This window comes from Perca fluviatilis, chromosome 11 (assembly GCF_010015445.1).
Source record: "Perca fluviatilis chromosome 11, GENO_Pfluv_1.0, whole genome shotgun sequence".
NCBI classification, from domain to species: domain Eukaryota; kingdom Metazoa; phylum Chordata; class Actinopteri; order Perciformes; family Percidae; genus Perca; species Perca fluviatilis.
Window position 1 is genome coordinate 17786963 of NC_053122.1, and position 25502 is coordinate 17812464.

The 25502-nt window shown below is 39.8% G+C and overlaps 1 protein-coding gene across 26 annotated transcripts in view; it reads left to right on the forward strand.

The window, feature by feature from the left end:
- Positions 1 to 822: 822 nt before the first annotated feature.
- Positions 823 to 25502, forward strand: part of LOC120567749 (receptor-type tyrosine-protein phosphatase F) — a 179909-nt gene continuing 155229 nt past the window's right edge. For 17 of the 26 annotated variants that reach the window (XM_039814731.1, XM_039814741.1, XM_039814733.1 and 14 more), the window contains exon 1: positions 823 to 1296. The gene's annotated coding sequence lies outside the window, so the exon portion shown is untranslated. The remainder of the gene's footprint in view (positions 1297 to 25502) is intronic. The other 9 variants (XM_039814748.1, XM_039814758.1, XM_039814743.1 and 6 more) reach the window with 1 other exon arrangement.

The window sequence follows — 25502 nt, forward strand, 5'->3', positions numbered from 1 at the left end:
TGGGCGCCTGCTCTACCAGGTGAGCTAACCAGGTACCCCTTAATATCTTTTTTAATATTCAAATGTGAATAAGTTGCAAATCATTAAAGCATTCCTATTCCTGTTAAAGACAGCTTCATAACATGTCTGTGTGTCACTGAACCGTGAGGAATATTTTCTGAAACCCTCTCCCAATGCTGTGTTAAAAAACTATTTCAAGTACTGGTGAAAGAGCCAGAAAGTTGGCCTGCACGTATAAATTATGAATTAGATTGTCCTGAGTCTTCACAAGGTGATAGCAAGGATGAGGATGGGGAGTGAGGCTGTAGATGCATTTTATTTGCTCTAGAAAATGGGGATAATAGGGCAGTATTTATAAATTTCTATTCTCAGTGATGATTCATGACTTTGTTTATTGCACAGGCTCCCACAGTGGGGCCTGGGGACCACCTGGAGGGGGTCCCCAGGAAAATGAGGAATAGCTTAATTCCACTGTCATAATGAGTGAATGTATTAAAAAGTTTGTATATAGCCTACCCTGGGTTGTCTCTCCAACCTCCCGTCATATCTCCTAAATCATAATTTACTTCCAAAATTCACCTTATGCAAAGTTACCTCGTTGCAAATATGGGTTCATTGTCTCTTTTTACCGGGTGCTTAGTATAAACAGAGAAATAAAAATCACGAGTATGAGTATCCGCTTGTGTCTAGTGCATGTTTCCAGAGGCTGCAGGACTTGAGGGGCAGGGATGAATGGACACAGCAGCGAGTGTAGCCGAGTGAATCCGAAAATCCTGCTGACCGACCTGTATGTGTTTTCTCCACAGAGGCAGAAAGAAGCGTGACTGTCTGTGAAGGGAGAGACGTAACAACTCCCTACCTTCCACAGCTCCTTCTGGGGGGGAGCTGTATACAGACTTGTGCTTACATATAACTTGCAAAAGAAGAATTGTACTTGCAAAAGAAGAAATAACATTTGTTCTCGCCTTCTTGCGCGCAGGCAGCGACACTCAACACTTAAGCGAAGCTGACGTTAACCCGTTAGCAGCGAGACACGGAGCTGCCACGAATAGATCCAGTATCCACGACCCCGGTCGGCCGACCGGGATATAGGACCTCGTGTTCCTCTGGCTGTGGACTCGTATCTTTTCCCCCTCTTCTCTTTTACTCTCTGGGTTGGTTCTAACTCTTGTGTTTCGCGGCTGTTAATTACATAAAGTGGATTTTTTTGTGCTGGCTACAAACTGAAGACAGGACTAAACGCAGTGGTTCAGAGAAGGAGAGAAATGCCAACGGCGGTGACAAAGAGGAGATTCAGTAAGTGCACCGTTATCTTTTTTCAATGTCCCCCCATTGAACTTGAGACGCAGCTTTTAGCTTTGTCGTTAGCGAACTTGCATTCATTTATCTGTTTGTTTGGCGTGTTTTATAAACTGGAATTACTTAGAAAATGCTTTTTAAAGGTAGCCTATAACGTTAACGGTTGATATTGTAAGTCGGCTCTGTCTGGCCAAATCGGTGTTCGGCTAACGCCAGACAGCCACATACAGTTTGTTGCTGTTTTTATTTGTGCTAACCCTGAATGTATAGCTAGCAATAACTTTTATTTAAATACGGAATGACATGAGCAAAAATAACTCGTCTATTTGAATGAGTCTCACATAAATATTTGGTCTTCATATTTACAAAATATCCACAAAACGTTACATTAATGTGGATGGGGAAAGGAGCAGCATACTTTTCGTCTCAATCACTTATTTTACAAAGTGATTTTCGTTATACAAACCTGCTCAGAGTTGGCAATAAACTGAGCGCAGGCACTTTTCAGTGAGCACATTGACGTAACGTTAGCAGTAGTCTTTACAGGGATGAAATCTTTAATCAAGCAGAAAAGCTGTCGAGAATCACTAATGAAATAATAATAGGAGCAGTGGTGGTCTGTGGGGTGTGAGCCTGTCGTCACTCTATTTTTTTGTCTAATTGCAATGTAAGGATTTACTCCCATTTTTGACCTTATATTAGAAATGCTTTGCCATAAGGTCCAAGCCATTATAGCTCTCTCCAACCTGCCTTTTCCCTTAATGTGTGCGCGTGCGAGTGCGTGACCATGTCAGCAGCGCCTGAGCGCCTCCGGCAGATGAAATTCTCTTTCTTTATTTATCATTACCAGAGACAGGCATTCGAGTTCTTGTATGCCGATCAGTTTCAAAAGCTCTTGTGATGTATGTCATTCATCTGCCCTTAAAAGTCACTATTGCTGCAGCACTGGCCGTGAAGACAGGTTTGATGTCATGCATTTTCTCCTTGCAGCTGAGGGGAAAGCATACATTTCAGCAATCATGCATTAAAGAATTCAATTGTAAAAGCATTTTTTCGTGACAGCTTTTGTAGGTGCGCCACTTTATCTGAGCCTAAGCCCTCCTCAGGTCTGGAACAGATCTAAAATAGGGGGAGTTTTCTTTTTCTTTTCTTTTTTTTTACACAGGATGGATGCACAGAAAGATTCTCGGCATTGCATCAAGCCCTCAGCCCTGTTTGGTTTATTTAAAGAAATGATTTGGAAGCAAACTAGCCTCATGGCCATCCTTTATCAATACATGAATCCGATTATAGCTGTCACAGACACAATGAAGGGACCTAACCATGAGCCAAACTGTAACAGGATGAAACAGGGTGGGTTAGTTTCTTGGAATTGCATCAGAGGCTTTCTACAACTGAATCCCAGGCCCTGCTGTGCATGTTTGGGTTTCTAACCTTAAGCTCCTGTCTACTGAAAAGAAAGTGAAACAGTGTATTTCTACTCTAGATTCAGGGTCATTTGATAGTTAACTGTCCTATAGGCTGTAGCCGACACAGCAAAGGCCCCAGTGGGACAGCCTACTATAAAATATGTTTTTTGCATGTGGGCTGTAACACAAGTTTAGTCATTAATACTAATGCCGATTAGGCAGCAGTTTCACTGTAATTTCTTAAGTGTAAGTGAATCTCAGAAATGGTTTGGATCTAGGATTCAGAGTTAGGCTAGGGGGAAAGACATTTTATCATTTAAACCTGTGTTGACAGTGCTGTTAGGTGCCATGCTGCTGAAGTATTAAGGTTTTCTTCAATCATGTTGGCTAGCTGTTGTTGGAAAGCTGCAGGGTTTCTTTACTGTGAGTATCCTGATTTATTTTCCTGTTTATTCTCTCTTTTTGTGGGCTGTGAAAGCCATTATACAATCACTGAACTTTTGGGCATTTTCTGTACAATATGTTAATATGTTCTACCATGGTTTGTGCACTAGTGTTTATTTGCTGAATGCTGACACATTCCCAAAAGCTATTAGGCCTACTTAATACTCCAGAGAAGACATATGACTTATTTGACCTAACCCTCCTGACTCCTTTGGGACCCACAATGGATAACCACAGGGCTTTCTTATTTTGTTTCTTGCCAGAAGAGTCAACAGTTCATTTGGTGTCTGTTGGGATTTTTTTTTTAAAGAGTGCCTGTGAAAAAAAATAGCCAGGCCCTTAGCTGGTGACGTCATCTGCTTGGCGTATATTGGCAAAAGCTAGGCTACATAGTAACAATTAGGAAACATCAGCTAGCTGACATTGCAGCCACCTAAACTTCATGAAAAGACCCGTGGTCTAATGTTGGAGTGACACCAGTAACCAGTGTTGCATTTTGAACACTGGTGACAGGGCCACCCTGTTTTATAAACTTCTGAATGACAAATTCTTCCTTCAAATGGATTACCCGCATTTGTAATGCTGTATCTGTTGTGTTTGTTGTCCTGCGTAAATCCCTGGCCTGTGTGAGCATTTGTATGTAGTGGTTTTGGGTATTTCCTAGCATTCCTGGTCTGGGGCTAGTAGCCAGAGCATCTGCCTCAGCTTCCTCATATGCTGGTGCTCCCTGGCAGGGGCACGGCTGAATGGCGCTGTTAAAGAAAACCAGCTCCTCTGCGGCCAAACGCTGAAAAACCACTCGGCACACCCCTCTCCCAACTGATGCTTTCTCATGCTTTCCATATGGGTAAAATTTTGATAATTTCAGGGCCTTGGAGTTATAATGAGAGGTTTTGCCCAGAGTGTGTTGGTCTGTGGTGGGCGGGATCAGCATTTCTTGGGTTTATAGGGGATTATAACTGTTCTGAGATGCCTCACTGGCCTACTGTCAGGGCGTTGGCACAGAGAAACCAAGGACTCTTTTTAACTAGGCAAACTGGTTCAAACTGGTTGTAATGAGGCTCTTTTGGACATGGGGGTTACAGGAGCCACTATAACTTAAAGTTTCACGCTGCAAGTCAGGCTAGTTACAGTAGGTTTCAAGATTCAGCTACAGATACGAAGTGTGCTGCTTTTCTGCTTAGACATCAGGATGTTTTACTCTTGCGTCTATATGAACACCACAAGCAACCTCCATTGTCCTGCATCCCATCCCCACATCGAGACAGGCTGCTCTTAGTAGCACGCTTGGTGGAGTTTTAACAATGCTTGTTCCTTACCGTCAGTAGCATAAAGGCAAAGAGTGATTTACTACTCTGTCTGCAAGGGTAATGTAGGAGCAATTTGACTGCTGATTGAAACCAGGTCTCCCATTTCAGAGTCCACTGGTGGCATTATAAACCATTTACACTGATGTTTTACAGGGCAGCCCTGCAATGGGGAAAGTGGAAACAGACACAGAGCCTAAAAATGGCCTGCGCTACGAGAGACCTATTTTTATCCAATCCTTGTGTGATTTGTTGTCTTTACTTCAAAGTATGTTGGTGCAGCTGAGTGAAGTAGTGAATATGGACGACATTGAAAGGTCACATTTTAATCAGTCCTGTTTTTAATTTAAGGACCAGCTAGATATAGGGGGTCCATATGCTTTGGATTATGCAGCCTTTTCAGTAAGTGGTAGAGCTATTTTTTCCTCCAGCCATTGTGTGTGAATCAGAACTGCAGTCCAAGTTCTGTGAAAATTGGCTCAGGCAATTTGCTGTGTCGAGACCTTATGACTTCCTTGCACTTGTTCTGTATCAACAAATGTTAGAAGGTAGCCATTACTTAAATGGAACAAGAAGACTTAATTACATTTTTACCACCTAATCCTTAAAAAACACACAACTCATTACAGAGTCAAAAGTGCTGCTGAAGAGCAAGAGGAGAGAAAGTGCAAAGACCAACAATTGACGGATGTTGAAATTGAATTGCTGAACGTTTAGGATGTCAGTATTCTGTTAATGCTTCTGTTAATAAGTAAAGCTCAACATTAGCTGCAGCTACTTCACAGTAAAAGCTTTCCAACACAGATAATTGACTGTGGCTTTATTGTGAAGCAACCACCGTCTGTGTTCAGTTACAGTCATTAATGGTGCCTTTACTTTCATTTTATCCGTTTTCAAAAAGGTCAAAGGTGGTCTCAATCTGTATTTGGATAATTTTGCTTTTTGTTTTTGTTAACCAATTACCATAACATACAGTAAGTGATCAAGTGAAGATAGACACCATCACCATAACCACAGTCAGCATTAGAGTTGCATGCTCATTTAATGTTTGCTAGATTAAGCTGTATTTTTGTATATATTATTTATATATAATGGAAATTCACAAATTTAGATATAAAAGATAAGAAGTAGGTTAAGGTTTTCTCAGTGCTTTACTTGCTGACAGCTTAAAAATATCACTGCTCTTTTTGCTGTTGAGAGATTTTCTGATGTGAGAATTGGAACTGTGGAATATCATAATCACATATATAATCGCCTATTGGTATGCATACCAAAGTCTGTAGTGACTGTTAATATTAATGGACAGAGCATGTGTGATGTCACCCGTTGGTTTGTGGAGATCTGCTATGAGTCGTCGAGTTTGCCGTTACGGGCGCAGTCATCCTGGTTGCGGATGTGGCGATTTTAGACGAGGGGGAGGAGTGAGGGAGGAGCCACTTTACGTTACACACTTTCACTGGCAAACACATCATAGCCACGCCCTAAAACACCCCCTGCTTCATCGCCGATTTTAAAATCAATGAGACCATAATTCAAAACATGAAAATCATTCTGTGTTGCAGAAGACTTAAAACTAGCGATTGAGACCATAAACTCATTATGTTTAATGGTCTACTGGTTTAGTGGTTAAATGTTTACTGAGGTAATAAATCAAGTGAGAAGTGGCTCACTTTCTCAAAGACTTCTACAATAACCGACCTCCTTTTGCAACCGCACGTGTCGCCCCCGGCTGGAATTCAGATAGAATGCAGATTGAAGGCACTTCCGCATTTGCAGCACTTTGCAGAACCGTATGGTTTGTCCATTCATATTTACAGTCAATGAGTGAGTTTAGAAACTGTTGCTATTCATCTGCTGTCGCTGTGATGTCAGCTGGTCCCAGATGGCTTTGCATTCTCACCACAGAGGCACACCTAAATGTGGATTGTGTACAGGTGTTGTAATTGTTTTATTATGTGTCATTGTTTCCCATATAAGCATACTTTCATGTCTAGTTGCATATTTTACTTCTCTCCACTGACATGTATGCGTAATTATGTGAAGCATTTCAGTTTGTGTAGAACGCTCACTGCAGCTGTAAATGGTTAAGATGTTGATACGATACAAAAAGATCAATTTATTTAGCAGTATATTTACCAAAACTTGTCTTAACATCATAGACATTGCTAATCCAGCCACGTGTTTTTGTCCAAACATAGTATTTACAGGTTTGTGTGTGCTAAATAAGTTTAGTGCTTACTCATGACATGCCTGCTGGCAGCATGGGATGGAAAAAAAAAAACGTGTTTTCATCACCTTCACCTTGCTGTATTTGTGATAGAAAAAGAAACATTCTAGACCAGAAATAATTAGCCTTTTAATTAATTGGTTAAACGTTAAGCAAAAATATGAAATATTTTGCTGGTTTCAGCTTCTTAAATGTGAGGATTTGTTGCTTTGCTTTGCTTTGCTGCCTCTGCCTGGCATGTTCCATTTATTATTTTATTCAGTCATATATCATTTTACTCAATATCTGTCAAACAATACAGTGGTGTGGTTGTTCAGCTCAAGTGATGTCTCTTGTTTTGACACCACGTGTGGTTGTTTTTGTTGCATTGTAAAATGCTGCTGTTGCTTTGTGTCATCCTGCTGAGAAGCCACTTGAAATGGGACAACACTATGTTGTTTAATTTTGCGCTCTCAAATATTATAGTTGTATACTTTCATAAAGTTGAGTGTGAATTGAAATATGAGACTCATTCTCAGGCAGTCATTATTGCTGCAGTGTTGAAAATATATCAAATGGTGATGCCACTGTAATGCATCAAATCCAACTGTGGATTTTATGAATCATTAGAGCCCAAATAGCTTCATGTCCTACAGTTGCCACTTGTGGGTTATTACGTCTTTTGTCCTAACATAGATTCTGTATGGATGCTCATCCTGGGTGATGGCACAGTAGACAGTTTTATCACATCTTGTGTATTGGTAAATGTACCAGGGAAATGACAGGAACACGCGACGCGCATGTAACACCTCAGTGCCTTGGCTTTGCCCAGTCAGCAGAAGTTCACAGATGACGCACTCTTTCACTTCAGACAAACGCTCGATGCAGACAAATGGAGCAACGGCTCACTGGCTGGTGTCATTCATTTTCCTTGTCATTGTCAACCTACTCTTTTCAGGCTCTTATCTAATTAGAACACACACACATGCACACACACATGCACACACACATGCACACACACACACACACACACACACACAACATTGCATGAAGGTCAGACAGTCAGCTGTCTTGAGGCTGGACTTAAATGGCACATAACTCCATGTTTCAAAAATGGAAGACATTTGACAAATTCACATAGCTTATATAGCGTAAACATTGAATGCAATGAACAATGAGTCAGTTTTCACACTGAACTTGGCCTGGATTTAGGAACATTATTTCATATTAGCAGGGCAGGCAAGCAAACCTATCCTTTTGAAAGGTTGAAAACATCCTTCTCATCTTCTCGCATTTACTTCATTATTATTCACTATTGACACTTAACATGCTGTAACACTTGCTGCATAACTGATAATGGGATACAAATATTTGACATTTGACAGTCATAAGGCTATTCTTTATTTATGTTGTTAGAGAATCAATCATGACTTTGCAAGTTTTAGCGAGCACTCTTTCTTTCATTGGAAGGATGTCAGCACATCATAGTTTTTCCCTGTGTTTTTTTTTTCTCTAAAAGCTCCTTCCCTCAAGGGAATATCTGTCCAAGCCATTACCAGTTTTGGCAAGTATACAGTTATACAAGCACATGGACAGTCAGAGATTTTGTGTGCACTTTCAGGTGCAAAAATCATGCTGACTGTTAGAAAAAAAGGATTAGGCTAGAAATCAGTATCAAGACACTGTCAGGCCACTGTCAAGCCACTCCACCATGTTGCTTTTAGCTTATGGAAGGGGTAAAGATAGTTTATGAAGTTGGAACCCTAATAGTTTTAGAAGGCTGACTTTTATGGGCATTGTGTCAAGACAAGTCAAAAGCAATTGTTTTTGCTTACAGAAACAAAAATGATTAGCTGACCATGTGTTGATTGTAGCAGTGAAGACTCTGACACAGGAACCCTTATTGCCACTAGCTGGGCGTGCTAAAGCACAACAGTGAATGAGGAAAAAGTGCATGCCTTGCATTGTGTCTGCCCCGCTGATAGGGCAGATGGATAGGATTTTAGGGAGTGGAGGCAGGGCACTTTGGCAGTGAGGGACAAAGATGTCAGCTCTTCGTCCGTGGAGGGCTACCAAGGGCCTTGGCTCTGAGCACCTATAGTAGTGTTTCCTCCTGACAGAGCCTTGATGCCATCATAGACCATTAGTGTTGACAGCATGTCATCATGTCACACTGGAGCTCATGGTCAAGCAATGAATAAGTAAGAACAGAAAATAAAGATGGCACACTTATGTAAATAAACACGATTTTACTCATGCCAGTCTGAAGATTTCTTCACTCTACATTTTTTTTAATATTAAATCTCTACTAAGTTTAATACATAACTTATAACTGTGCATATGGTGCTTAATTTGCAATATTTCCCCTGCTGTCCAAATGCTGCCTTGGCCTGTGGCTTTTGCTTTAAGCGTCGACTGTCTTGAGAGCCTCCACAGCTAGTGTTGGAGATGTTTTTCAAGATGCCGTGATTTGATTAAATGTGAATGTATGACACAAGTGAAGACAAGTGACTCTAATAAAGCCATGTAATGCAATAATTCAGTGACTGAATTAAGGACTGAGCAAGGCTTAAAGAGTGCTGTTCTCACAACTAGAAACAAATTTAAAGACTTTAGTAAGAGGCTACTTACTGTAAATAATTTACTCTCAGGGCTACAGCTTGTGCTGGTCAAATGCTGAAATATGGAAACAACGTTTCATATGGTCAGACTGTAAAGAAGCCAATCATGTATCTTTAAGGTCTGTGCTGTTTACAAGTGTACAAGTGTAAGTAAATGGAATGAATTTGAGATAGTTAACACGATCAAAATTTCACAAGAATGCATGTGTGTTTATTCTCCTCTACTCTATAACCTATATATAAATAAATAAACAGATATATTTCAATATTTTTAGGGTTTTAAGTAAAATACTAAAACATACCACCCAATGTCATGCAAATGTAGAATAAAATCATGAGATTTTAAATACTAAATTGAAAATAATGTTGCAATCTTTATCACTATTTGGTCCATTTAGCCCATACATATTAGTGGTGTACTGTATAACTAATTGCATGCTTAATTTTTTACAATATACCTTTTTCAGTATAAGACACATACCATATTAAAATGTTTTTTTTATATACGGAAACTCTGTGGATAATACTTAAATTAATTACATACTATTTGAAAGTGAAATTTGTAATACTTTCCATTAGAGACATGGTTTACTGTCCCACTTGCATATCTCTGAACAAGTCCTAAATGAAGTAACAGGCAATAAAGAATCACCGGGACTTTTGAACTTTCTTTAAATGGAATGTACACAGAAATGATAAGTTGTTTCCTGTGTCCTGTTTATATATAAATAAGGGCTATGATAATATAGATTACCCAGCACGTAGTTGCACATTACCAGCATTCATCAGACTCACAATAAGTATGTTTCAAGGTTACACAGTGTTGTACTTAGCTGTGGAAGTTCCCTAACTGTAGTCAGAAAGTAATTGAATATCACAGCATGAAGTTATAGAATGGTTTAGGTGATGGAGGGAAGGGAAGGTATATTTAATGTTTATGGACACTAGATAAAAGGCTGCTTTTCATTTCAGCAAGGTCTACAGGTTATGTTCCACTGCAGCACATCCATGGGCATGGTAGGTCCTTTATATAAATACCTATTTTTTATGTTTATATTTATAGGGACAGATATACAAGCAAAGTGCATTCCCTAAAACCTCAAATACTACATATCATAGCATTTACAGCCTGAGCTAATTTGCAGTGTTTATTGCTAGATGGAGTTTTATTAAAAGAAAAACGATGCCATACAAAATACATATGCCATTACACAAGACACAAACATATATTAAATATATGCCGATTCTGATTTCATTTTTTCTAACCACTTTACAGCACACACAAATATTTATTTTCTATCTTTTCTTTAATAGAACATTTAGCACCGAACAAATTAACAGATAATGGATCACTATAAAATAGAACTATATAAATTACTCCTGGTGTGGGAAATTCACACACATCTAAAGTGCAATGTTAGAACCATTTCCTTCTTTTCACATCCAATATCCAACAAAAAAAAGAGACTATGCTGTTGCGTCCGTGTGTGCGTGCGTCCTTGAGAACTGTAACTCACATAACTTATGTTGTCAATTGTAGCGTTGCCTGGCTAAATCGGTGCATCTCTATTAAATACACATTAAAATAAATGTGCCATAAAAGCACATAAAATCCTATGGCATGACACCTGATCATCTCTAACTACATGCCTGATCAGATTCAGAAACGTGGATTTAGAGTGATCCTAGTTTTGATCCATTGTAAGTTATGTGGATAAGGAGAAGGTAGGCCTGTCCAAAAGAGGTTTAATGAAAGAACATTTAACAATTCCCCATACATCAGCCCAGAATACTTGAGCCAGAAATGTTTAACCATGTCACTAAAAACCATAGGGAATTCTTGTATATGTAAGTTGTATACATTTGCATTAATTAATTATTTAATCATTTATTTAATGACTTTATTGAAAGTCAATACTCACTCAGTAAAATTGCCTGATTCTATTCTGTTGCACTAAAACACAGACATAGGCACGGCACATTTGTCATTTAATGAACTAACGCAAAATCCTTACTTAAAGATGCAGTAGGTAAGTCTTATTAAACTAACTTTCTGTCATATTTGCTGAAACTGACCCTATGTTCCAGTAGAACTACATGAATTATGTAAAATAAAAATAAAAAACAGCTCCTCTGGCACCTCCTACAGCCTGTAGTGCCATTGGCAAAATTCCACCGCTCCCGGTTGATTTTCTCCAATCAGGGCCACAGGGGTGGTCTATATGCCTGTCAATCACTGCTCAGGCACACGCATATATAGCGTTCTCCCCTCTCCCCTCCCTGCGCACGACCTGCAGAAAGGTTTCCCCAAACTCCGGTGAATATTGGAGTGGCTTTTCAGAGGTGGCGTGAGCTGCAGGATTTTAAAGATCTGAAGAACGATGCAGATGTAGCCACATTTCTTCTCGACAGGTAACATAATTACCATGAATGATTTATCTTTCACTTGGTTATTAGTAGTCAAAAGTCCACAAAGCTACATTGGTGAGGATAATACTAACGTTTGCACAGTGGTCGGTCTGATATGATGCTGAAATGGCTAACGGTAGCCTGCTAGTTAGTATCGTTTTACTGTTGGTGAGTAAAGTTAACGTTGTGTTAGTGTTTAGTTATTGAACATGTTGTCTGACATGCCTAGGCAGTTCTGTCAAACTCCGTTGTGTGGAAGACGGTTTGGGCTGCAGCAGAAAGGGGGGAGCAGTGGCGGCTGCTGGTCATTCAAAGAGGGGAAGCTCATTTTTGGCCTACATCATACAAATTGTAAAGTTAATATTATAATATATATATATATATATATTGCATATATATATATATATATATATTGCATTACTATTATATATTATACTATATATAATAGTAATGCAATAATTTAATTATATAATAATAATAAATAATAATGTAATTATTATAATAATTTATAATATCCACAGGAAGGTTTCATCAAGAGGAATGGCCAGCAGTATTTTCTTTGTCACAGCACAGCCAGCTAACTTTGTCATACCAGGAGAGCTGAACAGACCTATTACTTTGCCCTGTCTTTTGCACTAAATCAATCTTAAGTGTTGATCTAACCCTGCTGCTTTATTCTAAGTTTCTAATCAGGTCGACAATATTAGCATTGTCTGCCATCGTGTGCAGTTTGCTAGCTGGCTAGCTCACCCCTACAACACTAGCCTAGCCTACTGTATGAATGAATGAATGAACAAACATCTAACAAAACGATATTAAACTCGAAGGAGGAAATGTAGGAATTAGGTTAAACTGAAACAAGGAATGTGGAGTATAATTGTATGAAATGTATGATGAAAATTGGCTAGCAATTTCGCCAGGCAAATACCAAGAAACAGGTTGCAGGAGTTCGTCTTCCAACTAGACTTGTAAAATCCACGATGGGACTGAGCTGAGCTCTGCTTGAAGTTGTACAGTTTCGGTGACTTTTTATAGTACAAAATCGCTGTCAATCAAAAGGAGATACAGTCCTTCAACAGACCCTCCAATCATCACGCAGAAGCCCAGCGTCCAGGCCAGCCCCCTGCTCCATTGACCCCCAGAGACGCTGAGCGTCCGTGGGCAGGACATAATCGCAGCATTTATCCAATGACCGTCTATTTTCGAAGCGCTGAAAAAAACTGCTCAAATCAGTCCCATTGAAGTCAACGGACGCTAGGCTTCAACGGGGAAATGCACTGAGACGCTACAGGAATGTATGAGAAGGAAATGGAGTCAGCCAATTCTGAACCAACTCGTCTTCGAGATTAACGTATTCTAACGCATTTTACTCAATAAAATGTTAACACAATAGTACATATTTGACCATTTAAATTTTAGACATTTTAGTGGAAGCTGAGCTTCCCTTGCAGTCTTAAAGAAATCGCCACTGGGGGGGAGGGACTGAGAAGTTGTCGATGTTCAAATTTGTTGGCGAAGTCCTGGATCTTCACAATCTTACCTACAGCAGCTTTAATATGGATGCAGTTGTTTTGAGCTTTGAAATAAAGTACTTATTTAGGCATTTGGCAATATTGTATTCCTACCCAGCAGACTAAAGCCGCTTTCAGACATGCACTGCAAACCTGAAAATAGCTAGACATAACCCAGCGGAGCTGTATGTGAGAACGCAAATGTCCGAATGAACGGCTCTGTGAGGCGGTCTGCTGCACGCTCTACCCAGCGCCACCCCCTCGTCTAAATCAAACAGAGTATGTCCAATAAGCGAGAACGCATCTGACACGGAAAATCTTATGTTGTGTGCTACATGTGTAAAAGGGAAAATCTGGACTATGTCGGGACCTAATTCCTCGGACATAATCCGGAGTTCATATGTGAAAACAGCTTGACAATAGTTTGCTGTAGAGGTGGCCCTTCCATCTTTATTTTCTTAACCGCTTTTTTTTTACGTTTTACGCACGTAGCTATTATGCTTCATAACTTGATTTTTGGAGCTCCTTGGTCATAGTTCAAACATTTTCCTCCACTGCCACCCTTTGTTTCTACCTACCAGGAAGAGTCAAGAGAACCCTATGGACATAGCAAGGTGAGATCCATGCTGCAGCTCGTCTAAAAGGGCAATGATTCATGAGGCTGGCTCTCCTGTCCCTTGGGCTGGGAGGAATAGCTGGCATTATCTCCTGCAAATGGGTTTGAAAATGCTCTTGGCCCGGTTGACCAGGGCACTGATTTATAGCTCAAGATGCACTGTGCGGTTTGGCTCTCTTTTTCAGCATAGGTATGAGCCCCCACCACCACTGCATGCACGGACATGCACACAAACTCACATGTATACTCACACCTCCTCACTTTAGTGCTCACAATCTGTGCATCTTCAGTTTAAGTTTACTCTGGCCATGTATTTAGGAGAGAAAACCAAAGAACCAAATTTATGACACCAAAGTTGTGGAGTAAAAGAAATAGCCTATTGTTCCTAATACGTCAAGCACAAGGATAAGCAGTTTCCCACCAATATCTTTCTTTGTCAATGCCTATATAGAGATATGAACCTTATCCTTGACATGAAGTAGGAACCACCTTCAGAGAAATATACATTTCTGGAAGAAGTTCCTTTTAATCTTGAATCTGAAGATACAATTTTTCTATCTGAAATAGTGTGGAATAGTGTAGTTAAGCCCTTCTGGATAGTTGAGTCTTAAGAAAGGCTGCTGATTGCTTTGTGTGTCTTCCTCACTAATAAGCCTTATATCCATGTCTGAGCTTTGGAGCTTCCCAGCAGTTCTGAAGTTCTACTTTCAGCCAGGTCATGTTGCGTACAATATTTGAGATAATTAATTGACAAAGTAAACTGAGAATGTTTGAAAAAGCTTCAGTCACTTGAAATGGTGCAGATTTATTTAAAGCCTTCAATTGTCACAAAGCAATTAACGTGGCAGGCACATTCACTGAGCCCCTCAGAAAGGCTATGAATTTTCTAGTCCTTTATAAGTCGGACAAACTCCTGTCTGATTCCCACGCTGGTTCCTTTGCATTACACAGAGAAGGCTTCACATGCACGCAGGCATCAGTCTGTTTTCACATCAAGCATGTCCTTTCCTGGGATTGTGTTTAGCCTTTTCTCATCAAAATAGCAGGCACTGGCAGAACCAGGGGGCGGGAAAGTCAGACTGCAAACAAGGGTTGCACAAACCGGATTTGACTTACTTTGTGAAGCGTTTAAAATGCAAACTGACAGGGAATGTTTTAGCAAACATCACCTGCTTCTAGTGTTGCAGTCCATCCCATTAGAAGATTCCCAGTCCTGTTTCACCATTGTTACGTAAGATCTACATAAAAGCAGAGAGGGAGCTCGCGTCTCTTCTCTCAAAGGAGTCACTGGAACTCTAGAGGATCAGCACAGTTGTTTTTTTTGTGCTTTGGTTTTAAAATTAAAATTTTAAAAGGGCAAAAAAAATTTTTTTTTGAATGTTTTGAATTAATTTATTAAAGGCTACGTGTCAGACAGATCTTTATCTGGCGGCCTGGCAGCTTGACTCGGACTCACTCGGCTTCCTGTCTCTGCATGTTGATTAGCTTGTTTTTCTCCCCTTTCCTTACTTTGCTATGTAGTCTTCTGTGCTAATTCACCTCATGTGATGTGGGCCAAGTTAGAGAACTCCCAGGGTAGGGTTAATCCTTGTCTTGTCCTCTTCTTCAATGGAACATAGTAAAGACTAGCCACATGTTTTGTGCACGAAATAGTGAATATGATGAGTATTTCCATTCTGGATATAGACACATATAAAATAATAAATAAATAAATAATGTGTCTATAGATTCGAGATACTCAAAGCAAGGTAATATTAGTAGTATATAATTCAGCGATATTCAGGTATTAAAATTTAAAAAACACCAAATGCACCCTTTTGCTGTGTTTTTAGTGAACATTTTCAAAGTAAATGGAAAAGTGCATTGATAGTGGTATCCATGATGGCTTTTCAGAAGAAACTCCTAAGTGACAGAGGGAGAAGTCAAGACATGCCCACCCAAACAAAGCTTACAAATGGGGTTGATCTAGCATTTTATTCTTGTCTTTTCACAAGAGTGTAGCGACTGTCAACATGCCTTATTTTATATTCAGCTCTTTGTTCTAAAAACTGAGGCAAGCACAATGTGTTGACCACACTAAGCACAATTGCCTAATAACAAGACTCCCCAATAATGTTCAGCAGCATCGCCAAATAACATAGTCTTATCTACGCTTTTGTACCTGCACAAAGCAGCCAGGCACTTTGATCTGATGTAGAAGTAATGTGCAGGCATACTTTATCTGCCAAAGGAAGCACCAAAAACAAACAAACAAACATCAAAGTAAAGTCCAGTTGGGATTAAGTAAGATTATTTTTTTTTAATTGAAAAATGAATTGGAGTTCTAATAGCCTCTTTCTGAGAAAGTAGGGAACACTGTAAAACGTATTAAACGTTTAAAGGGCAACTGTAAAGCCTGAATAGGACATAAAACAACAGCCTACAGAACTACAACTGGCTACACGTTGTTTTGTTCACAGAAGTCCACAGAAAAGTAATTTATTAGTGGGGTTGGAAGTTTTGATGACAGATGATACAAGGCTATGCTCAGACCTACTACCTTTTTATTTTGATCAGCCCACTAGTCCTTTGATGTTGGGTTGAATCCAATCTGATACATAGAATTTCGTAGATAATGCAGCTCAGAGTGCACACACACATTTAAGTGGGCCTAATTTAAGATCGATAAAGCATTTTAAATATCTTTGACAGCTGCATAGCTCTGCAATAACACACTATAGTCATCATTACTGCTTTTCTTTGATGGTTTCATATTATATTCCGTATATTGTGTACTGTATAGTTTTATATGAAGTTCATAAAGTAAGGAGTATCAGTCTACTGTTGCCATGCCTCTTATTTGCTGTGGCAGATCTGCTTCCCCAAACAGCTCCGCTTGCCAATGAATGCCAATAATCTTCAGTAATTGATTGTAACTGCAATCTTCTCGCTATCATCATTGTAGATGCGTTTGGTAATGGTCGGCCATTCTTGACTGCTCTACCAGTAGCCAATAAAGGATTGGGAATGGATAGTGTTTTTCAAAGCTGATATCGATCCATCAGAAAATGGCTGGATTGTACCTGACGCTGGCTCAGGACATTTATCTAACCACATTGGTGACCACATCAGAATCTGGCGTGAGTGGTCTGAACTTGATTGTTTCTCAACTGTGTTTGTGGCTGTTCACTTGTGGTTAGATCACCCAAGCATACTAGGGAACAAGGTTATAGATGCAGGGACTTTCCATGCCTCGAGGGTTAAATTAATTAAGGTGCCTGGTTTTGGTGGAGAAACAACAAGCTTGAGTCCTCCAAAATGCCAAAAACCCAAAAATTATTTATGAGATGAGCAAAACTAATTTGTGGTCGTCTGCATATTCATTGCTGACTTGTCCCATTATTCAGAGGGTCATTTACATTTTAAGCAGCATATCATGGTCAAGGACTGTGTGTACTTCCTCCCATAAGCCTCTGGAGCATTCCAATGAGTTTACTCTTTGAGGGAAGAGATGAGGCTATTGATTAGAGACAGCCTGACCTGTGGTGGTAGCAGATGAGCAGTCACTCACTTCTAAAGCTTCAAAGGGACATGCGGCAGTGATTGACCTTGTTCAAACCAAATTAAGGTGACAAAACGTTAGCATTTATTTTGTAATCATCATTTAATAACTTAATTGGGTTTGTCAGATCAATGGATTCATTTTACTGTGAAGTTTTGAAGGAAACGCAGGCCTTTTAACTTCCAATTTGCAATGATGTCTTGCCAATTATCTTGCTCCCTTTCATCTGCAGGATTTTTTTGTCACAGATTTTAAGATGAAGTAAATATTTGTCCAGTCCCCCTGGTTTGATAAATATGACGCGTCGCTTTCGATGTGTGACAATCTAAATATCAGCAACAAGTGTGACTGTCATACATATCTTAATGATTGGTTGTGAGATGAGATCACAACATTGTTGGTTTTTAGCCAAGGACAAATTGTGTAGATTGTGGCGACTTGCTAAAATCCTTGTATGGCCAAAAAGTCATGTTTTCAGGGCTATGGATGAACTGATGTGATGATGATGTGTTGGCCATCCATATGTTTTGACAATGGGGGCACAAGACTGATAAATTATCCACAGTGAAATTGGAAAATGTAATTACCAGCCTGTTATTTTTTTCCAATAATGGAATTTCAGCAGGTAATTACAACCAATAGGCTATTGGATATTGGACTGTTCAGTAGGGTATTGTGTTTTTCTACATATGTTGGGCAATTTCCGGAACTGGAGAAACACTTTATTGTATTTTTCATTGGGATGCGTAGAAGTGAATATGGTATTTCTGTGAGTGCATCCCTCTTTGTTTCTGCTAAGCACCCTAGGCTACAGAAGGGTGAATTCATTGCTGCTTCTTCTTTACTGCTGCATCTTTTATTACAATGTTCACACAGACCGCTATGGTGTTTTTACATGTTTTAGCCCATTCTGAATGTGCTCCTGCTGTGCTATGTAGCAGCATGTCATGTTTTTTTTTTCTCAACTGCAGCTTATTTATAGTAATTTTAATTTGGGGGTGGCAGTAACTCAGTCCGTAGGAAGTTGGGTGGGAACCGGAGGGTCGCCGGTTCAAGAGTGTGGACTGGTAGCTGGAGAGGTGCCAGTTCACCTCCTGGGCACTGCCGAGGTGCCCTTGAGCAAGGCACCAAACCCTCAACTGCTCGGGGCACCTGTCCATGGGCAGCCGCAGCCCCTCATTCTGACATCTCTCCATTTGTGCACGTATAAGCCCTGAGCATGTCTATATCAGGTGTGTTTCCTGTGTGTAAAACAGAGTGAACTAATTGTAATTTCCCTTGCGGGATTAATAAAGTATGTGAAAAAAAAATGTTTTTTTCAACACTTTGAAAGACATTGGGCCAGTCCTGGCACCACCCTCCCCCGACTCCATCCTCCAGCTCCAACCCTCAGCAGGGGCTGGGGCCCTTTCATTACTGCCCACTGCCGACCCTCTCCATCCACAGATAGCCAAGTGAAAACTTACTTGGTAATACATGCGATTCTGATTTGTTTATGTCTGTGGAATCATCCATGCTTACAATCTTTTAGGGCCTCATTGCACATGAAGTTTGGATTATAGTTTCAACTAGTGTCAACAGAAGATTTGTATCAGCTACAGCATATTGGTGCATTGCTAGTTTTGAATTTCTGCACAAAAGCAAAATTGTAAAATTGGCCATAGACAAAAAAAATGTCAGCAGTGCACCATAATCATTTAAGTATAATCCTAAAACCATTGAGTACAGCTATTTAACAAATCAGAACACACAGTACAATGGTTATATCAGTGTGATGTGTAATTCAGAATTTATAATACTGAAGAAGCATTTTGTCTAGTGCAGGCTGCAATTCAACACAATATATCCAAATATGAACGGAATAAAAATCCTGCAAAGCTTGATGAGTACCAGACAAATTGCCCCTATCCAAATCAGAGACGAAAAACTGTGAAATGTAACAGCTCCTCTTCTGTGTGATACATTTCAAGGTTATCTCTGCCATTAAACGACGGGGGAGTCTGACAGTTCGGGGTTTATGCTGGATCTTAAGAGCGCTGTGGCAGCCACAGGACCAGAGCTCAGTAGGTGTCTGTCCTGAGGCTCTTCTCCCCTCTGGTGAACTGTTCTAATGTGAGCATGTGCTTCTTCCCATTAGCAAGAACAACAGTGCAGCTGCCATTTGACTGAGCTGTTTAACAGGCCGACACCATGTTTGTGTGTGATGCTGACACAAGAGGAGTAGTGAGAGTCTGTGCGGAGGACTGCATCCTCTAGCACATGTTAATAAACAGCCAGGAAGATGAGGATTATATTGCTCTTGTCAGTCTAACCAGTCAGGAGAAGTAAATGGAGGTTTTGCCTGAGGACAACTCCAAATAATGCAGTATCTTGGCTGCTGTATGTCATTAATCTTCATAATAAGGATTAGACCCACTAGCAGAGTTTGACAATAACAATTGTCCTGTTGCTTGGGGCCAGTTGCTCTAAAAAGGTTTTTAGTGTAATAATTTTGTGCAGAGATAAGTCTGTTATCTTTGCCTCTCTGCTCTGTCCATTCACTTGTCTTGTCGTTTTTCTTACCAGAGATTGCGCACTAGATCATCTATGCTGTCTTAAAAATTGGACCTTAACTGACTAAAATGTATTAAGTTTCTGCATGAGTGCACCACATGCTTTCTCGCATATTAGATAGGTAGTGCTAGCTAAGAATGACACCATCTGTCTATAGTTGCTCTCTGAAATAATGTTGTATTCCTTTTGGTTTCAATTATGCATATTAATTATTGACTACATTTTAATTATAGTTCTGTTTTTTTTTTTCTAAATCGCTGGTTACTGTTATACCTACTATTTAAAGTAAAAAAACCAAAAATTCTTAAAATTTCACTTTTTTTTTTTTTTTTCTTTTTTAAAATTTAAATATGGTTGCATGATCAAAAGGGTTGTAGGCGTACTGGCTTATTTTATTTCTCTTGCATGAAATGAAATTAAAGATGTTTTTCATTGTGTGGATGAACCCCTGCAAGCTGTTTTGGACTTTGTGCCCCTTAAGTAGTGATGAATTAAAGCAAGACACAATAAGTGTTTATAAATGTGTATAAATAGAGTTTATTCTGTACACTGTGCCTTTCCTTAAAAGGTTTGGGTTGATATTCTGCTAAATTTGGCCTTTGACACAGGGGAATCAAATCATTGTATTACAAGATTGCAAGAGAGAGAATAAGGAGCCGGGGTGTGCATGATTAAAATAAAAATAAAACAACGTTCTAATGTATTTTGTGAGCTGGATCAATTTTTTTTTTTCTTATATTAGACTCAGATTTGAATATTAAAATTTGTTCTGACAGCCTTACTGGATGCCACCTCAGAATTAGTCAGTGCAGCACTGGGAGCAAATATGACATCATGTAGGGACATCAACAAACTAACCCTAACCCTAAATATTGCATGTTGTTTGTTTGTTTCATTGTGTAACCACTAGCAAGGTTGAAAATGATGACCATCAATGTGTAGGCGATTACTGTGTATGGCAGATGTATCTGGCTGACGATTTAGGAAAATTACTGCAAATAGACTAAATGGCCATGCTGTAAGCAGAGCCAGCAGCACCTAGTCTGTATGTTGGCATTGTGTCTTTCTCACACTCCCACATCAGGTCCTGTTAATGTAGTGGCAAAACGGATGTGGAGATTAACTTGCCTCATGAATAGCCATTCTCTGTGATTTTTCATGTTAGTGCTGATTACATTTACAGAAAAGCTTCTATTTGTTATGTAAGAGGGCTTACTCATAGATACCAAATGTGCAGCAAGGGCCAATTAATATTATGGAGTTGTTAAAAATAATATATTTTAAATTATTCAGAGTCAGTTAAAGGAACACTAAGGGATTTTCCCAAGGACTTTCCCTACAGGCTCTCACTTGCCCTGTAAAACAGCCAGTATAACACAGCATAATAATTACTGAAAAGATTAATTTGGTTAGTGTGTTGCCTGTCCAACTAAAAACTTGAATTCAAAGTCCTTTGTCCATTTTAACTGTCCATCTTGAAAACGCCACACATGTTTTCCTAGTTTTTTTTGTTTTTTGCTAGTCTCAAGGTTGTTTTCTTTCATTTCTTGTTCTTCTTCAGGCTTAACTTTCTCAGACTCACGTATTCTGTCAACCATTAAGATGATCTAAGCAATGGTCGTTGATAACCGACTCAATAGCCAGCTTACACACTGAAAACACATTTAATTCCCCACTTGACATTCATAAGGTTTTCGCTTTTTTATTTTAATTTTTACTTTGAGTCCTTGTAAAGCTTCTTTGCTTGTCTGTTGCTCTATGTTGCACTCCTCTCAAACTTGCTGCATTGTTTTAAGAAAATAAGAATGTTTTGCAGCATTAAACACAAGAAAATAAATGATATCTGCTGGGGACAAATAAAACTGAAACTCATGACACATCCTAATGGGCTTCTTATGGTTGAATGGCAAAAATACCTTCTTAGCAAAACATGTATTTTTGGCAACAAAAATGCAGAGCAACAAATACACACTGTATACACAAAGTGTCAAGTGCTGTAAGACATCAGGGATTTTTATGGTATGTTCGTCTAGATATTGGATGTCTTGTGAATCGCCCCAAGATTTGTCTCATCAATCTACTATGAGAGAGTGGGCTTCTTCACAGGCTGCCATTCTTTCATTCTGGCCCTGTTGGGAATGGTGATTGGATCCCAGTCAACCAGCAATAGATGAATTGGCCCTCAACTAAAATGATTGAGTGGCGCTGCTGTCTATGCACGTGGATATAGCTTTGTGTGTAGTGGTGTGTGGTTGTTGTGCGTGCTTACCCTGTATGCATGCTGCTCCCTCCGAACAACAGCACATCTGTGTCATTCCATCTCCTCTCTCCCGTTTGAATTTTGAGTTCTCTTAATCATCTTCAGCACTGCTGTGCTCTGTCCCTGGTTTGTGGGCTGCAGAGAGGGACGGTATTCCTGTGAACGAGTGTTCTTGACTTAGTCCTCAAATTATTATAAAGACGCTGCTGATGTAATCACAATGGAAATGCGCATTCAAGATGACACATTAAGATGTAGTGTAAGATCAGGAAGCATACAAGATGTGAAATAGCAGGCAAATTTTGTTTAACATTCATGAGAGAAATGTATCTGTATCAATTTATCTAAACTATATCCTTGCTAGATTGCTCAAAAATGTAATCCCAAGAGCTCGACAGAACACACAGTTTGTACACATAAATAAAAAATTTTTTAAATCCACACAGGCAGATCTCAAGGCATGTCACTCATACTCGTGTGCACCATGTTGTATTAGTCTATTCTTTTTTCCAATGACTTGGTAATTGCTTTGTCCCTGGTTATTGAAATGACTGCCATGCACTATTACACCAGTTTAATGGCGTGTAACTATTCCTCTTAACAAAGCCATCAATCACAGGTGTTACTATGGTAACAGCATTAGCCATTATGCAGATGTTGTTATCAAATGTATGTCACACCTAGTGAGGTAGCACAAGTACCCCATTCAACTTCCAGTACCCGTGGAAGTCAGGCTTTCTGAGTTTTATGAAGAAAAAATGACTATACAAATTATTTGAATGTTCTCCTTTCTATGGATGCTATTTATAGTTTAATTGAAATGAGACCCCAAAATTGTCAGCCAGTTTTTTTTCCTCCGTGCTTGAGCTGCGCTTTATGAAAATTTGCACGGCCTGCAGAGCAATCAGCAGAAATTCAATCATCTGTTTTTGTGTAGAAGGGCCAAGTTATTATAATCAGAGTTGCTTAAATCCTCAACTCCTTCGTTTTACTCCACTCAAGTTGTTTGATAGTTTTATACTTACATTTTCCACTCTAACCTCTGTTGCCTAATTTTGCCTTTAATTTACAGCACATAAAATGGAACATGGCAATGCAGAAGACATTATATCTGTCCTTTGTGCAAGCTAATAGGTGTTGCAGATTAGGGCTGCATGATATACTATCGGTAGGTAGGGAATGGGGCCGCTTGTTTTTTCCTGTCCTTATTTTTGTTTATATAAAAAGAAGCCCAGTAATAACATTTAGTAACTTGATTTTCTGAAATGAAGCTTCATAATAAAAATATTTGAAACGATATACTATCGTTATATAATCGTTTCAGCATCGACATTGCAATGTGCACATGTGCAACAGTCACATCGCGTGCAATGTCAAGAAAGGCATAATTAACTTTTTCGCTGCTCGATACAAAGGGGGAACTTGCACGGTTCTCATTTTCCATGACTAATCCAGTGTTCTCCATTAATTGCCTACAGTCTAAGCCCGCCACAGTTTCATAATCAACCACAATTTTTTTTTTTTACACTTCTCAATGGGTGAGATCAGCGCAATGTGCCCGGGGAAGCCAACTTGGCGGGTCAGAGACGCTTGCTCGGTGTAGGAGGATCCCTCTCGTGGGACCCGTGCTGGCTGGCTCGCTAGGCATATTCCCTACGTGGCTCTGAGCCACAACTGGCCTTAGTTTGGCTTGAAAAGGCTCAGGGTGAAGGCGGCTCACGCCGCTGCTTTCCGGGGCTGTGGATACTACAGTGCTCGCTGCGCCCTCTCTCCCGGCTTCAGGCACGAGTGTCAACCGGGGTGGACTGTCCTGCAGTGATGTCAGCAACACACCCGACCTGTCTCAAAACACTGACGCCGTCTCTAGCCCAGCTCAAGAGACAAAAAAAAAGCAAAGGAAAAAATGTATTAACCTTTGTATTGTCTTTCGTGTCATGGGGACTTGGTTAGTTTATTTACATTTTGTATTAGCCTGTCCAAACGCGTTCGATCGCAGCACACACCCCCCCCGTGCCAGTTCACGTGAAATGACATCACAAAGTACACGAGGGTCACCAGAAGACCCAAAGCTCAACGCCAGGCCAATGCAAAAACGTCCAATAATGGGACCCGAAGGACAACACAAGGGTTAATTGATAAAAACAAATGAAACAAGTCATGACCGAAAGCATGCACTGGCTCCTTTGGAATGAGTTCTTTGGGTGTGGCATTGTGACAGTCTTGGCTATGCCCCACTTACCTCCCAGCCGCCAACCCTTGACCTCTTCATTAGATAAATAGGGCAGTCTATTCTCTGGCCTTCACTTGTGATGGACAGCATCTGGCTGTTTCCAATACCCACCGTGAGAAATGTAGAGACAAAAGCCTCCCTCTTCTTCCCTTTCTGACAGTTTTCTCCCTTTTCTTGCTCCCTTGTTTACATCCCTCAAAAACTAAGCATTGTATAATATCATATGTCTGAATGACCCTCAGATATAACAAAGGGTGGGACATAGCAGATGCTGATTGCCTCGCCGTGTTGTTTTTCAAGAGGAAGTGAAATTGATTGGTCACACTTAGCACAAGGACTGTGGTATTACGTCCTCCTATAGGGCAACGATGCAGTTCCTCAGACACATCTTTATGCATTCCTGTGTGGATTTAGACACATTAAGGGAATTATTTGGCGTGTCAAGTCAATGCACCAATACCAGCTCCTCAGCTGATGTTCTCACCACATCTTGTAAACTTATTTGCTGTATGGTGTTTCTTCAGTTGTGTTTCAAGTATTACTGAAAGTGCAACTGCGAACTGAGAGAATTACTAATTCTTAGGCTGGGAAACAACTTAAAGGAAACAAGCTGTATGTTGCATCATCCACCATGTTGGGAAGCCAAGCAACATTTTCACATGGCTTTTTTTTGTTCAAGCAATAGTCCAAAACCCTAATATATTCAATTTACAGCATAGAAACAGATAAAAAGCAGCAAATATTATTCATATTTATTAAGCTGAAACCAACAAATGTGTGGCAGTTTTCCTTGATAAATGACTTCTCATTGATCATCATTCATTGTTTGTTGATTTTCTGTTGGCCAATTGTTTCAGCACTAATCCATTATTGTGTTTACTCTTAGAGCACTACAGTAGAAAAGAGCTTTCCACATCTTTCAGACTGTCACACCAGCCTTTAACAGACAAGAAGAAGAAATATACACCGCCAGGCCTAATTCATTCAGAAAGTTTAAATCTGCAGTATAAAAAAAGAAATCCAAATTGATATTGTTGAGTTGCTGATGTGTCATTGAAACCGACAACCTAGGCCTGTCTGTTATGATGTGCCTGAA